This window comes from Tursiops truncatus, chromosome 4 (assembly GCF_011762595.2).
Source record: "Tursiops truncatus isolate mTurTru1 chromosome 4, mTurTru1.mat.Y, whole genome shotgun sequence".
In the NCBI taxonomy this organism is placed as follows: domain Eukaryota; kingdom Metazoa; phylum Chordata; class Mammalia; order Artiodactyla; family Delphinidae; genus Tursiops; species Tursiops truncatus.
The window spans coordinates 25849005-25863762 of NC_047037.1; the positions used below are offsets into that span (position 1 = coordinate 25849005).

General features: G+C 42.5%; 1 protein-coding gene across 9 annotated transcripts in view; it reads right to left on the minus strand.

Moving 5' to 3' along the window:
* Window positions 1-14758, minus strand: part of ZBTB38 (zinc finger and BTB domain containing 38) — a 76376-nt gene that overhangs the window by 42454 nt on the left and 19164 nt on the right. For 2 of the 9 annotated variants that reach the window (XM_033855336.2, XM_073803756.1), the window contains exon 3: window positions 14309-14374. The exons of 2 other annotated variants lie outside the window; for them this stretch is intronic. The gene's annotated coding sequence lies outside the window, so the exon portion shown is untranslated. Of the gene's footprint in view, window positions 1-461; window positions 897-938; window positions 958-1109; window positions 1326-14308; window positions 14375-14758 lie in introns of those variants that run through there. 5 more of the 9 variants (XM_019934275.3, XM_073803759.1, XM_073803757.1 and 2 more) reach the window with 4 other exon arrangements.

Consider the following 14758-nt stretch of genomic DNA (forward strand, 5'->3'; position numbering starts at 1 on the left):
AGAAACTTTGACAGTGACCCACCATTTTTAAAAATCATATTATATAAAATGAAACCCCAAAGCCTAAAAAACAATGCTTACTCTTATTATGTGCGATGCACTCTGATATTTTCTAGTCTACTCTATTATTTTTTATATTGCATTATATATTCTATATCTTCAAAAAAATCCGGTAGTAACCCACTAAACTGATTTCACAATCTTCTAATGGGTCTCCACTCTTGTTGGAAAAACACTACACTCAGAGATAGTACCTCACCAGAAGTTTCTCTGAAACCGCGGACTTAATCCTACGCTTTTTAACCATGAGAACCTGACCGAGCAGTTGAGCTTGATAATTAGGAGAAAACTCTTTAACCTTTAAAATATGTATAAAGCACCGTAATACGTATCATCCATAATGGATCCTGAGAAGAGATATTCAATTTGGGCCAAAGTCCAGAATGGAATTAGTCACTTACCTATAGCAGAGGAGTTATAAAGTGGCACCGCGGACAGACTAAAATCTCAGGTGATTTATAATATACCCTGCAAAGAAGTGGCTAACAGCGGGCGGTCATGTTGTACCAATAGAAGAGACTTAACTACTGCCGAAGTAGAAGGCTGAGATTGCAAGCCCCTGGGGGCAGGGCCCTGCCTTTGCACGTCCCCTTCAATTCCAGGGGCTCTGGTGTTCGACCAAGGAAATGCTCAGGTTCCCGATGGGTCAGGACCGGGGTCCGAGTCGCAGTCCCGGAGAGGGGAGATGCGGCTGTTAGCGCAGTTCCCAAGCCTGCTGGACTGGCGCCCGTCACGTCCCCAGCCCTTGGGTGCGCATTTGTCCCCGGCCCCCCGCCTTCCAGCACAGCCGCGCAGATGGGCCACTCGCTGCGGCGTAACGTGCCCGACCCTGCGGCTAGACCCCCTCCCCCAGGGCGCGGGCCCGGGCGTCCCGGCACCTGCGGGCGCCGGGTCGCCGTAGCAGCTCGGCTCTCCGACGTCCGCGGAGCTCCCAGCCCTGCGCCAGCGTTCCCCTGCCGGGTTTCGAGGCTCCCTCCTGAGAGAAGAGGGGGCGGGCCGGCCGCGTCTCGCCCACCCGCCCCGCATACGGCCCCTGCGGTGGCACTTACAGGGCTCGGCCGCTGCCCCGCGAGCGCGTTCCCCGGGGGTCCATGGCGCTTCCGGACCCGCGAGTCAGGCCGCGGCGTCTCGCAGCACCGCCCAGAAAATGGACGCCGGCGGCTCGGCTCGGCCGGCCCGGCCCGCCCCCGGCGTGGGGTTGGGGACGCAGCCTGGCCGGGAAGAGGGCTCCCCGGCCTTAGCCGCGGGCCGGATGTCGGAGCGTCAACGCGCCCAGGACCCGGCCTCGGGACGTACTACGACCCCGCGAGGCCTCAGGCCCAACCTGGGTGCGACTGGGGGCGGGGTGGGGGGAACCCACGACGGCCCCAAACGCCAGGAAGGGAGCAGCGGCCTCCGCCTCCCTCTCATGGGGGAGAACACAATTCAGAACCTGCCGCGAGGGCAGCCGAGTTAGGGGCTTTACGGCCACAGAGCCTAGTCACCATCAGAACCAGGCCTGGGTCCGCAGAGGGGTCTGCAACCAGATTCCAGAGAACATCTAACCTTTGCACATTTAAGAGTCAGGCTTCAGAGAAGTCAACTGCAGTTTTAATTTAAATTCTCAGGAATCGAGTGTCACCTGCGCTTTCCCACGGCTGACAGGAGAGGCCTAGATTGATTTTCCTAACGTGCTATAAAAGCTAGTTCACGCAAAAGACCCGGGCCTCTGCCTGAAATAAAGCGCACTGACTGCCTGCTAGGATTTCTCGTCCAAGATTCAGGAACTGCTCATTGAGAAAGTATTTACTGAGGCCTGCCACAAACTCGCCCTGCGGAGGAGCTAACAGCCTAGTGCTCTAATGTACAGGTTTTGTTTGTTTTCTACAAAACCATCCATGTTCCCTGCCTTTTGGTAGTATGAGTCTTATTTTAAAAGTTTCTTTTGAAAAGATTCATTCCCAGGTTACAATTTATCAAGGATAAGAAGTAGGTTCTTTGCACGCCTTACATCCTGTTTTTAGCTTGGAATACAGCGTACACAATTCTGCATCCTAGTTCCTGATCACGTTTTAAGATTGTGATCATTCTGATGAATAAAGGAGATTCCAATATTGCATACAAAGCGGTTAAAACATTTTAATAATCACAGAGAAATATACTGACTTAAAGTCAAATTAAAGCATCATGTAATTTAAAAATAAAGACAGGGTTTTGAAGGTTGATAGACTGGGCAACCTGCACACACACGTACACTAGCAGGTCGCAACCTCCTCAAATCCAGTGCCCTTTATTCTTTCTCCGTGGGTCACGTTCAGAAAGAGCTATTCCACTAAACTGCATTTATTAACTGAGGATTCATCTTCGCACTTAAAAAAACCCAACAATCCTGCAATGTTTTTGTATACGTAATTGCCAATCAGCTACAAAACCTGAGCGAACACGTTGTTAATCATGGATTCCAAACTAAGGAAATCTGTGGTCTGATTGCAAGTTGATGTGTTTCCACTGAGGCTTTTGGGAAAACTAAGGCATAGGGATTAGGAACTTCTAGTTGGGAAGTGCCAGTATGAGGTGCCGTTCTCTGTGCTGCCCAGCGGTTGGAAGGTGGGAGGTGGAAGAGTGAGGCAATTTGGCCTTTGGATTCTGCCTGCCTGGGTTTAAAGCCCAGCTTTGTCAATTACAAAGCTACTCACTGTGTGACTTTAGGCAAATTATTTAACCTCCCTGAGCCTTGGCTTGCTCATCTGTAAAATGGGGCTGATTTTCATATTACGCTTACCTCATAGGGCTTTTTGACAGTTAAATGGGATAACACGCGTGAAGCATCTGCATACGGCTGTCGGTGCTCGAGGTCAAGTATTCAAAGTTCCTACCATCCAACCAGTAAGAATCGTAGTTCCCATATGTAAAGCAACTTTTATACCATGGAAATTTTCCATGGGTAGGCTGCCAGGGTCACATGGGGAGTGACATAAAGGGATTTTAAATATAGGTCTGACTTCACTTTCTGTGCTGCTAACATGTTTCAGGTGATACCTTGATCAGATGCTGTCAACAGCTTGCTAAGGGTGAAATCGGCTCTGGCTTTCCTAAGAGGCTTAGCAAGTGAATGGCTCCTTACATCCACTTTGGAATTCATAAACAGTGGCATTTCTTTCTCACTAGGGCCAAATGTTTCTCCAAAAGCGAGTAGATTTCCCCTAAATTGTTATTAATAACTAAAATATCACGGCAACAGTTTTAAACACCACAGCCTAAAACTTACATAATCAGACTGTCCTTCAAAATTTTCCACCCTTCCTCATAACCGGTCACAGATTCTCTCTCTTAATCATTCTTCTTAGTATGGGGAATTATCTGGAAATTTCCAAGAACGTCCCAACTTGTCATAATTTTATTCTTTTCTGTAAAAATGTATTCCTTTCAAAACAACTAAATGTGATATATTTTTATATCCTTATAATATTTGTCATTTCAATGCATTTGCAAATAAGAAAAAAATATCCTAAGACTTTTAAGATTCTCTCCTCTCTTAAATTTCTACTAGTTCTTCAACATCTCCACAGCATGGCCCCTGATCCTTTTCTAGCGGCCTTTTCTAGGAAGCTGTCCTTGATTTGTACCTCATTTCATTTAATCCCCACATGATTTCTGTTATGTTACAACTGCCTGTTTCAGCTTTCTGATTTAAGACTCTTGGCCAATTTATTTACTGCCCCCCTTCTTTCTCTTTTTTAAGGTTTCAATGTTATCATTACATAGGAAAAAATCTAAAGTGTGTCCCTTTGAAACCCACTTGCTTCCTTTGTTTCCCACCATGGGTTAGGAATCTGTAACTCGTTCTGCCTCCCATTCTTCACGCACTATTAATTTAATTTATTGTTTTACTTCTCTCTTCCCCTCATCCTGGGTACTCACCAAGTTCTGTCGCTTGGCTCCCTCTTATATGGCTGCTTCTCTCTTTCCCTTTAAGCATTTTAAGAAAGTCCCTGTCCAAATCATCTTCTCTAATCTCCACTGCATTCCTGAAAAGCGTCCTGTGATGTCGTGTTGAGAAGTCTACCAAGGGCCTTGCAGAGGCAGTGTGTAGAATGCAGGTGGCAGCTTCCCGCCCCTGGGAGCCAGGCAGGAAGTAGTAGGAACTGGGGCCTACAGGATCATTCATGTCCCACCTAAATGGGGAATGGGGTTGTCACTACCCAGCCCCAGACCAATTGTTGCCAGGTGGTAATGCCAGATCTGCAGAATTTTCCAATGAAGCCCAAATCAGGATTTTTATATAAAATATATTCTGTGTCTTGATCAGGTCTCTAGCTGTAATGACCATTTTACAGAAAGTCTCTGAGACAGAGGAACATGTAAAGCAGTTGGGGGACGGGTGGTGGGATGAAATGGGAGATTGGGATTGACATATATACACTAATATGTATAAAATAGATAACTAATAAGAACCTGCTGTATAAAAAATAAACAAATAAAATTAAATTTAAAAACAACAAAAAACAGCACCAAGGAATGTAATCTGAAATTTCCGATTTCGGGAAACTCTATGAGTCAAATTGTTTCTTCAACAAAATTTTTATGACAATAGCAAGGATGAAAGAAAGAGAGGGAAGGAAACCTATAGATTAAGTGAAATTTAAGGGAACATTAATTGGACTGTATGGACCTCATTTGGAATTGTGCTTTGAACAAGTTTTTTTTTTTTTTTTTTTTTTAAATGACCTAACTGGACAAATCTGAATGCTGACTATGATATTTGAAGTTATTAAAGAATTATTGTTATTTTTTGGTGTGATAATGATGCTGTGGTTCTTTTTCTTTTTCTTCCTTTTTTTTTTTTTTTTATATAGCAAGTGTGTACATGTCAATCCCAAACTCCGTAACTCTCCCTACCCCAACCCTTCCTCCCTGGTAACTGTAAGTTCTCTGTGAGTCTGTTTCTGTTTTGTAAATAAGTTCATTTGTAAAGCAATATCATGTGGTTATTTTTCTTTCTTACTAATCAATATTTTTTTTAGGATTCCATATTTTTAAAACTTTTTATTTAGAACTATTTCAAAGTTATAGAAGAGTTGCAAGAATAGTACCAAAAAACTATATACACTCCAATCATATCTTTTTAGCTATTTTTATTCTTGAATCATTTGTAAGTTGCAAACATTCTCTTCCACACCTAAATACTTTAGCATTTATTTCCTCAAAAAAAAAAAAGCGTCTTCTCTTAGTATCCTTGTCTTTTAGAGAATCATACTAAAATATTTATCAATAAAGCGATAGGATCTGGGATTTGCTTTAAAATAATACAGGAGAGGATTTACATGAAACAAGATTGGCCAGCCATTGAGAACTGTTGAAGCTGGGCGAGGACTGTACAGGGGTTCATTAAACTAGCTTTTTCATATTGTACGCGTGTTTAAGATTTTCACGATAAAGTTTTAAAAGATTATGTTAATGAGAGACTTTAAAATGATATAAAATGCTTATGATATGATATTAAGTAAATAAAAAGAAGATACAAAATTGTCTATATTATCTCAACTATTAAAAAAATCGCCAGGCATAGATAAAGGACTGAAGGAATGCACGCCAAAATGTTAACATTCCGAATTAATTCAAAGTAGATATATATTACTTTTATAATTAGAAGTAAAAAATACAATTCAAAAAATAGAAAACAGAAAGTTGGCAATGGATTCAATTAAAATTCTTGTTAGAAGTCAAACAAAGTACATATATGGGTTGGACTGACCAATGGGCCCCCAGTTTGCAGCTTTTGTCTTAGAAAATGGGTCCGCAAACTACGTCCTACAGGCCAATTTTGCTTGTCACCTGTTTTTGTACAACCTTCAAGATGAGGATGGTTTTGACATCTTTAAATGACTGAAAAAATAAACCAATAGTAAAATAATATTTCATGACATGAAAATTAAATGAAATTCAAATTTCATTGTCCATAAGTGAAATTTTACTGGGACACAGGCACAGCCAATCATTTCTGTATCTATGGCACTATGTGTGTATATATATAAAATATATATAATTATTATTATACTTCATATTATATATTAGTATGTTTTTAATTTCATCAATAAAGAGTTCATAGAAATTTATTTTCTTTGTTGTTATATAAATACCTACATATCATCCTCACTTTTGCCTTGATCCACAGAGCCTAAAATATTTACTATCTGGCCCTTTACGGAAAAAGCCTGCCAACCTCTGGCTTAGAACTGGGCTTCCCACGTGACCTAAAAGCACCTTGGTTTAGCAGAAAGTGCACTGGACTGGGAGTTAGGCATGGCCACTTAACTCTCTGAGTGACCTGGAGAAATCAGAACTTCTCCAGGCCACAGTTCCCTCAATGACAGAATAAAGTGAGTCTAAGTTTCACACAGCAACTGAAGTCTGTGCTTCACGTTCCCGTAAGAGCTAAGCAAGAAGTACCGGCTGAGTAATATTCCATTGTATATATGTGACTCAGCCATAAAAAGAAACGAAACTAAGTTATTTGTAGTGAGGTGGATGGACCTAGAGTCTGTCATACAGAGTGAAGTAAGTCAGAAAGAGAAAAACAAACACCGTATGCTAACACAAATATATGGAATCTAAGAAAGAAAAGAAAAAGGTCATGAAGAACCTAGGGCTAAGACGGGAATAAACACACAGACCTAGTAGAGAATGGACTTGACGATACGGGCAGGGGGAAGGGTCAGCTGGCACAAAGTGAGAGAGTGGCATGGACATATATACACTACCAAACGTAAAATAGATAGCTAGTGGGAAGCAGCCGCCTGGCATGCGGAGATCAGCTTGGTGCTTTGTGACCACCAGAGGGGTGGGATAGGGAGGGTGGGAGTGAGGGAGGTGCAAGACGGAGGCGATATGGGAACATATGTATATGTATAACTGGTTCACTTTGTTATAAAGCAGAAACTAACACACCATTGTAAAGCAATTATACTCCAATAAAGATGTAAAAAAAAAAAGAAGTACCGGATGATGGCGGCATTACGCGCTGGTGTGCCAGCAGGGGCGGTGCTCCTGGAGACCAAGGAATTCAAACAATCAGAATATCCACTGGTTATGGTTTACCGGGCACTCAGACCAGGGCCTGGAAAGGTGGGTGAAGAGCAAGGAAGACAGGCTTTGGGGGCTCCAAAAGCAGAGCAGCACACCTGTGAGGGCAACGTGACTTTGGGCAAAAGAGTTTCTAAAGTCTGCTGCTAAAAATGGGTATTTGGGGTCTATCTCCAGGCTGAGCTTTGTGGAAAACCAAAAGCATTTGGTCACAACCCATGTAAAAATCTGCTCATTTAAAGTTTAACCCAGCTCTGGTCAAGTGACGGCAGCAGGGCTGGGGGGTGGTCTCTGGCATCCTCAGCATGTAGAATAGGAGCCTTGGGATAGAAACTTCATAAGCTTCTGGGATAAATCACCCTTAAGGATGCCAATCTGCGGGCTTTTCATAACAGTCAACGTGGGACAGTTAAGCCCTAAGGCCAACATTGCGGCCGAACCAGACAGAACATGAGAGCACCCAGTCCCTACACAGCAGGCCCGCAGCCTGCATCTCGGGGGCTCTCCCAGCCTCCTTTTACTCGTTGCAACCCCTCCCACTCCTCCCATGTACCCTACGCCCCCATCTTCAGGGTGCAGCACAGCAGCCTGCCTCCTGACTGCCCGCTTTGTTCCCTCCTTCTGATTTTCCACACACCCCTCCCCGCCTCCTTGCTGCCCTCTCCCCACTTTGCCTCCTAGATGGCCCTTCCACAGTGTTTCCCGAATATCCTGCATTTTCTGATCTTTCAGTGATGCCCCTCTCTTTCCCTACTAAAGGTCCCCCCGCTTCCCTTCCACAGCTCAAGAAACAAGAGAAAAGGGGAAAACATTACAAGGGCACTGCCCTTCTGGGATTTAACCACATTCTCAGCTGGTGGCTTTTGTTTTCTCGTCTCACTGACTTGTAAGGCCCTCAGGGCAGGGACTCTACGTCATGCTCAGTGCTGGGGAAGATGGGCAGGACTGTGAGGCCTTAATTAGAGTAAGGCCTCAGACAGGGTAGAAGATTTGAGCAGGAAAAAAAAAAAAAGAATTTCAAAATATCTATTTGGCGGCAATAACCACGGGGTAAAGTAAGAGGTTTGTTTAATCATATAAAAAAAAATCATGAAAGTCTTCACAGCATTCTATGAACGCAGAAAAAATATTTATACTGGCATTTTAAAACCGAACCAGAAAACAAACTTCCTCCACAGGCCAAATATAGTGACTGCAGAGCCAAATGCTAGTCTCAAGCCCTGAACAGGAATAGCTGCAGAAGCAAGAAAGTCATTAAAGGAAAAGATGCAAAATGAATGACAAGATCAAAAGAGCCATTTTCTGGTCAATGAGATGTTTGGGCCATGGCAGTGCCATGCTGGGATCACCTAACAAAGACAAGGGCTTTGGCAATTGGTCTTTGATTTACCTGCTTCCCACAGAAGCAGAACAGCCAGCAGGGAGACCCCCACTGTCTGTCAGGGAAGGTGAAAAAGCAGAAGCGTCTTGCCTGCATCACGAATTCACATTTTTGCATTCAAGGCCTTCTCAACTTAACATCTGCTCATGAACGCGAAAGAGTGGCAACCGTTATGGAGGTCACCTGCTAGGCCAGGCAGACCAGCTTGGAGAAGGGCAGCCAGACATACGGTGGCTTATTAGAACCAGGACATTTTGGGAAGGTGATTGAGGATGAGACACAGAGTCCCAGGGAAGAACCATCTTTTCCATTGGTTGAGATGCCCCCAAACTGAAGGCTAGCCTTCAGGAAACAGTATAAAAGGCCACGAAGAGAGCAGCATGCCATTCATCTCTTTCTGGAACAGAGAGGATATACAATTGTACCTGTCCCTAGCCTTGTGAAAGTGGACATGAGCTTCACAGGGAATTTCGTGTCACATTTCCATTCTGCCTGGGTTGTAGTGGTGCTTGTCACACAGCAGATGCTCAACAAATATTTGAAGAAGTGAACTGAACAGTTGAAGCCCCTCCCCACTGATGGGCAATATTCTACTACAAAGAACTGGAACATTCTTCATGCAGTGGAATGTTTTATGGCTAGTCAAAACCAAACAAAGTGTAGGGAGTCAGCCAGGCCACTTCTAACTTGTGATAAGCAAAGCCCACTAAATTGTGAATCAGGGTTAGAAGGTGCTTCTGAAACATTGAGAAGACTCTGAAGGGTCTTATGGTTTCTAAGGTGTAGAGCAAACCTATCCCTTTGTTCTTGGAGCTTCATGAGCAGACGAACCTAAAAGGCATGGAAGAGTTCTGGTTCCGAAGAATTTCCTTAGTATTATTTGTTCAAATAGCGAAAGAACACTCCAAGCAGTGAGGTCTTTAGAAAGCCACCAACAGAGTTCTGCAGAAACTGAAGCGTTGGAGGTGTCAGAGGTCAAAGACAATTTACTGGCAAGGTGGGACAGACCCTTCCACCTCTTGCCTTTGAAAACAAAAATTAAAGGAAGTGGCTCTCTCAATGTTTTGCCACAAATTGAAGTTCTGGAGTTCTTAAGAAAAATAAAGCAACAGGCTTCCCAGAAATTTCCTTGCTCCGGGATTCCTTTCTTCCGTGGATTTCTTGGGCTAGCACTGAATCTGTGCCCAAATTTCAATACCACCTAGGACTGCAAAGTCCAGAACTTCACTGCACCTTCTGAGGCCGTGTTGCGGTGGGTCTGGGTCAAAGGCAATGACTCTGCTGGCACTGAGTCCTGGGAATCTGACTAAAACCAGCCATGCGGGCCTGGCCCACCGTCTCGCTTCGGGGGCAGCTTACCTAAGTCAGGCTCAACGCACCAAGTCCTCAGAGCTGGCTCCGATATAACGGCAGTTACTCGTAGAAAGGAGTTTTGTGGTCTGAGCATGAGCACCCCGCTTCCTGGTAACGCTCTCCATCAGCCCTTCCCCTGTCTGCATCCATGTCACCATCCAGGTCTCCACCTAAATACCACTCCTCCGGAAGGAGTTCCCTGGCCAACCATTCTAAAGTTGCTCTTCGGGCTTCCCTGGTGGCGCAGTGGTTGAGAGTCCGCGTGCAGATAAAAGGGACGCGGGTTCGTGCCCAGTCCGCGAAGATCCCACGTGCCGCGGGGCGGCTGGGCCCGTGAGCCATGGCCGCTGAGCCTGCGCGTCCGGAGCCTGTGCTCCGCAACGGGAGAGGCCACAGCGGTGAGAGGCCCGCGTACCGCAAAAAAAATAAAATAAAATAAAGTGGCTCTTCGCCTCCCAACAACACACCCTTGTTTTTTTAAATTTTATCTTCTCTTTCTCCTTTGCACTTGTCTTCTCCAATTAATTGTTTACATATTTATTTTTGTGCCCCTGGCCCCTACCACTCCACCACACTAGGGGCGGGTCTATGAGAGGCAGGCCCTGGTCTCTCCTGCTCATTACTATATTTCTAGCCTCTGGAATATGCCTGGTATGTAGCACGTACTCAATATATTTGTTGAATGTTTAATTACCAAGAAAGACATTAAGAACAGCATTTCCCTTGGAAGGGAGCTGCTAGAATGAACCATATGGTACCAAGGAACTCAAAGGCTTAGCGTATTAAAGAGAAGATCGTCTTTCTAGATCCATCTCCCCATATCAACCAGCCCTAAGATGTGGTCTGGGTACCCATCTCCTCTATGGGGGATCCATGGAAATCGCTGAGGTAGATCAACATCCCTCTAGTAGCAAGAGATGCCATCTTGGTAATCTCACTGTGTTAAGGCTCGGAAAAACAATTCCTATTCTCCGAAAAAAGAGTTGAGAATTTTAGACTACCAATCATTCAGGCAGAAAACCACAGATTTGCCCATTTTGTTTTGGTGGGAACAAGGCAGTTGTTTGCACGTTCTTCCTGTCGCACCTGCTCTGGCCTGCCCAGTGTAAACACCTTAGCCAAAAAGTACAAATGGGTTAAGCACTGCCTTTCCAACAATGAGAAGGGGTAAGTGCCATGCTCTACAACCGGCAGGAAATCCAATGATAATTGTAAATGGGTGAGTTTAGAAAAGCTTTGTGCCTGGTGAAATATGAAGGCAAAGCATTAAGGCGAAACACAACAACGTAATAAATGATAATTCTTCTTCCTTTCACTGGTCTATTAATTACAATGACAGTGGTACAGTATACTTCCCAACAGTCTTATTTGGCTTTCAAGCTCCTTGACTTGTGTTTAAAATTCTTTTAGGAGAGGCCAAGAGCAACATAAATGAATAATGCCACAAAAAATCATGAGGTATGAAAACCTATAAGGTAACACAACCACGCTTGAGTTAAAAACAAAAGGATTGACATTTTACAGAGAAGAAATACACTGTTGAATCTCTCAGGCATTCAATTGTAGGGTAAAACAATTCCATTGAATCCATCTAATCTTGTGATTAAGATTCAAATGGGTTCAAAATGATTAATTTGTACCGGCCTATCAAAATAGAAGACATTGAGTTGTAATCTTTCCGAACAGCAACAGTGTTTTAATTACAAATGCTGGGCTCATTATTTGCTCAAGAACGAGTGACAATTAGCTTGATCCTACTGCAACTGTTAATGCTACTGATACTGAAATAAACAGGCAATGCTGAATCAGGGTTCCGACATTTCCCTTCAGTTTACCATCCTCTGATTGATGCTATATGCAAAATGTACTTAGTCTTTTTAAGTCACAGGCAAGAAGGAAAATGGCTCCCAAACAGCAAAAAAAAAAAAAAAAAAAGGTATTGCAGGAAGGATATTTCATGGCAAGCCCAGAGAACAAAATCACTGTGAGATGAATCATGTTCTAATATATTGAACCAGAGAAAAAACTCCAAGCAAAATATTTAAGTTGGCCTCAAAACAACAATACAACAACAACAACAAATCTTTAGCCCATTAGAGGTTTGATTTGATAGACAGTGCTTTGGAATATTAGACAGACTGCTAAGATAAAGCAACTATTTACACAGATGGTTCTGCAGCTCAATGTTCTACATACTGGAGCAAACCTCAGGGAGGTTTTGGGTTTGGCAGCATCTCCCTCCTAACACACCTACAAAGATGGTTGCACAGAGGCTCCATGTGCACTTATAGTTGGGGCTGGGGTGGGCTTGGGTTTGGGTCCTTCTCTACTGAGAGCTCGGAGGTTACCAATGGAGGGATCAGGCAAAAACAATAGCATAAGCATTTTCTGATTCTCAGAATTTCTGAGATATCTATTGTTTCAGTGGCGCTGGTGAACTCGTGATAATGAAACTACACCTTTGCACAACAAGCCTTGACCAGCATTCTGGAGCACATGACAAAGAAAACCTTAATTTTGAAAGTGCTGAGCACAAAGGGGAAAAGAAAAAGCTCTTACTGTGCAAGGTTTCTATGTATAGAAATATGGCTTAATTTTTAAGGCTTGAAGACCGCATTTATAAATGTCTAAAACCAGTTCAGACTCTACACAAGAGGAAAAAGAACTGCAAAATTTTCATGAAACATTTTTTTTTAAAGACTATCTTTTGCATATCTGTTACTGCATTTTAAAATAAGATGTGGTTACTAAAGAAACAGGTTCTGGCCCAGTGTTAATTTGAAACTAAAATCTATTTGAGAAGTTGAGCTCAAAGGAAAGAACCCATGAATTTATTTTGAAAAGTGCTAGAATTTGGTGCTTACAGAACCACAGCTGTATGGTTTGCAATGAACCATTCTAGGGACTCTTTCATTCAGTGAGGCTATTTTTCTTCTAACAGAGCCATCTATATTTAATAGTTCCCCCTTTAAAATTGTGACTCCTCATCTTCCCAAATAATAGATATACAAATAATACATTTATTCTTGTACATTATCTAAAATTGATTTTGGAAGCCTCTAAGTTTTTATTTTCATCTCTCATATAACACGTTTAAAGACCGCTTCTTAAAATTTAAATATTTTAAATGTTTCTTATTAAGCTTATTTGCGCTGTTCAAAATTATCTCCAGAAACCCATTTATTTTTAGTTTCAAGCTAAAATGGAGCTGAATCCACAGACTTTTCAAAAAATTCTTTTGTGGTCTAATGGCGCCACACCTATCATATATATGATTTTTTAGGAAGAATCATCTCACTTTTATAGCAGAATCATTTTACAAGTTTATAAAAGCTATATATTTGTATAGTATCTGAATAGGAAAGGCCATCCAACTGAATACCCTCCCCTCCCAATTACAACTGTCTTATTTAATTTGTTTTAAAAGTCATATTTTAATCTATTTAATGTTCTTGCTACATGGCTCAAAAAAAAATCTATAAAACATGCAAATTTCAACCTACCTGTATGTATCACTTAATGCAGTGTTAGCATCACAAGACATTCAGCCATTTTTATGTAAAGCGATGGAGACCAACTGATTTCTCCGTCTTCTTGCTCTCAAGTTTTAGATGCAATTGTCACACACACACAAAACCATACGCAGAACAGCTTGAATGTACTGTGATCACGAGAACTGAATTTATCAACAGGAAAACAGGTTTGAAAAAAGAAGTTTCTCATCCAAGGTTTCTCTGAGGCTGCAACCAAGGAAGTAGCGTGTTGAATTTTTTTCCCTTCCTCCTCTGAGAGTTCAAAGCCTGGAGCTGACCACTGCAAAGGCCACTGTCACATCTGCTGAAAATCAAACCACTGATACCAGTACTGAAAATACAAATTTGAGAACCAAGTTGTTTGTACACCATGGAGCGCATAAGAGTTAAAAATAGATTCCACCTTGCCTCCTACCCGCATAATAAACATGTAAGTTTCAAGTGTTTAATTTGATATTCACATTAATTAACAATACAACATACATTATTTAAAAGACAGCAAATGCAAGAAGAAAGGGGAGACACCATCTGGTAGCAGAGTTTTGTTGTTGTTTTTGTTTTTAGTGGGTTTTTTTTTTTGCCTTTGTTAAAAAAAAAAAAAAAGGTAAAATTCTATTTTGAATGTGATGAAAAGCAAACATCCGGAAGCAAATGAATCGGAGCTGAAAGGTGATGCTGAAATAGCTAAGGCTGTAATGAGGCAAAAACAAGTCTTCGCTACCAGATGATATGGCATCCCGAGCATTTACATACTCACATCTGAAATACTAGGCAACGTGTAATGAATTCTATACACAGCATGCACACACACAGCACAAGCACGGCTAATCCTGCCTGCCATCTTAGGCTCGCAGAAGCAAGATACGCACTGCAGGCAGCACACGAGCACTGGGGAAGGAGGAGGCAAAGGACAGCTCACCTTAAATGCAGTGTCTGATTAATGTTGTAAGTGACATTGCATATCAGCCTCAGAGTCTTGGTTCAACTGGGTAGGAGGGAACAAAGAAAAATGTCATCAACTGGTGATGCAAGATGAGCCCAATCACTAAACACTGTTTAGCAAACTCCAAATTCTGCAACCAGACAGTAGAAGGCATTTCATACAGTTCAGCAGAGCTGCTGCACAATGAATGTGCCCTTCTGCTTCTAAGAATCAGACAATCCTTTTGCTAAGGAAGAAAATAAGCTGGAACGAATACTGTCACATCTTCTTCTTGAAGAAAGCTTTCAATACAGTATGTATCTGGTTCGGGATGCATTTTATAGACTGTTAATTTCATAGAATGGCTAGCAACAATGACAAACACAAACCTTTTAAGCTACTGCAAAGTAAAGAATAATATTATAAAGGGTGTAGCATTTCTAGATT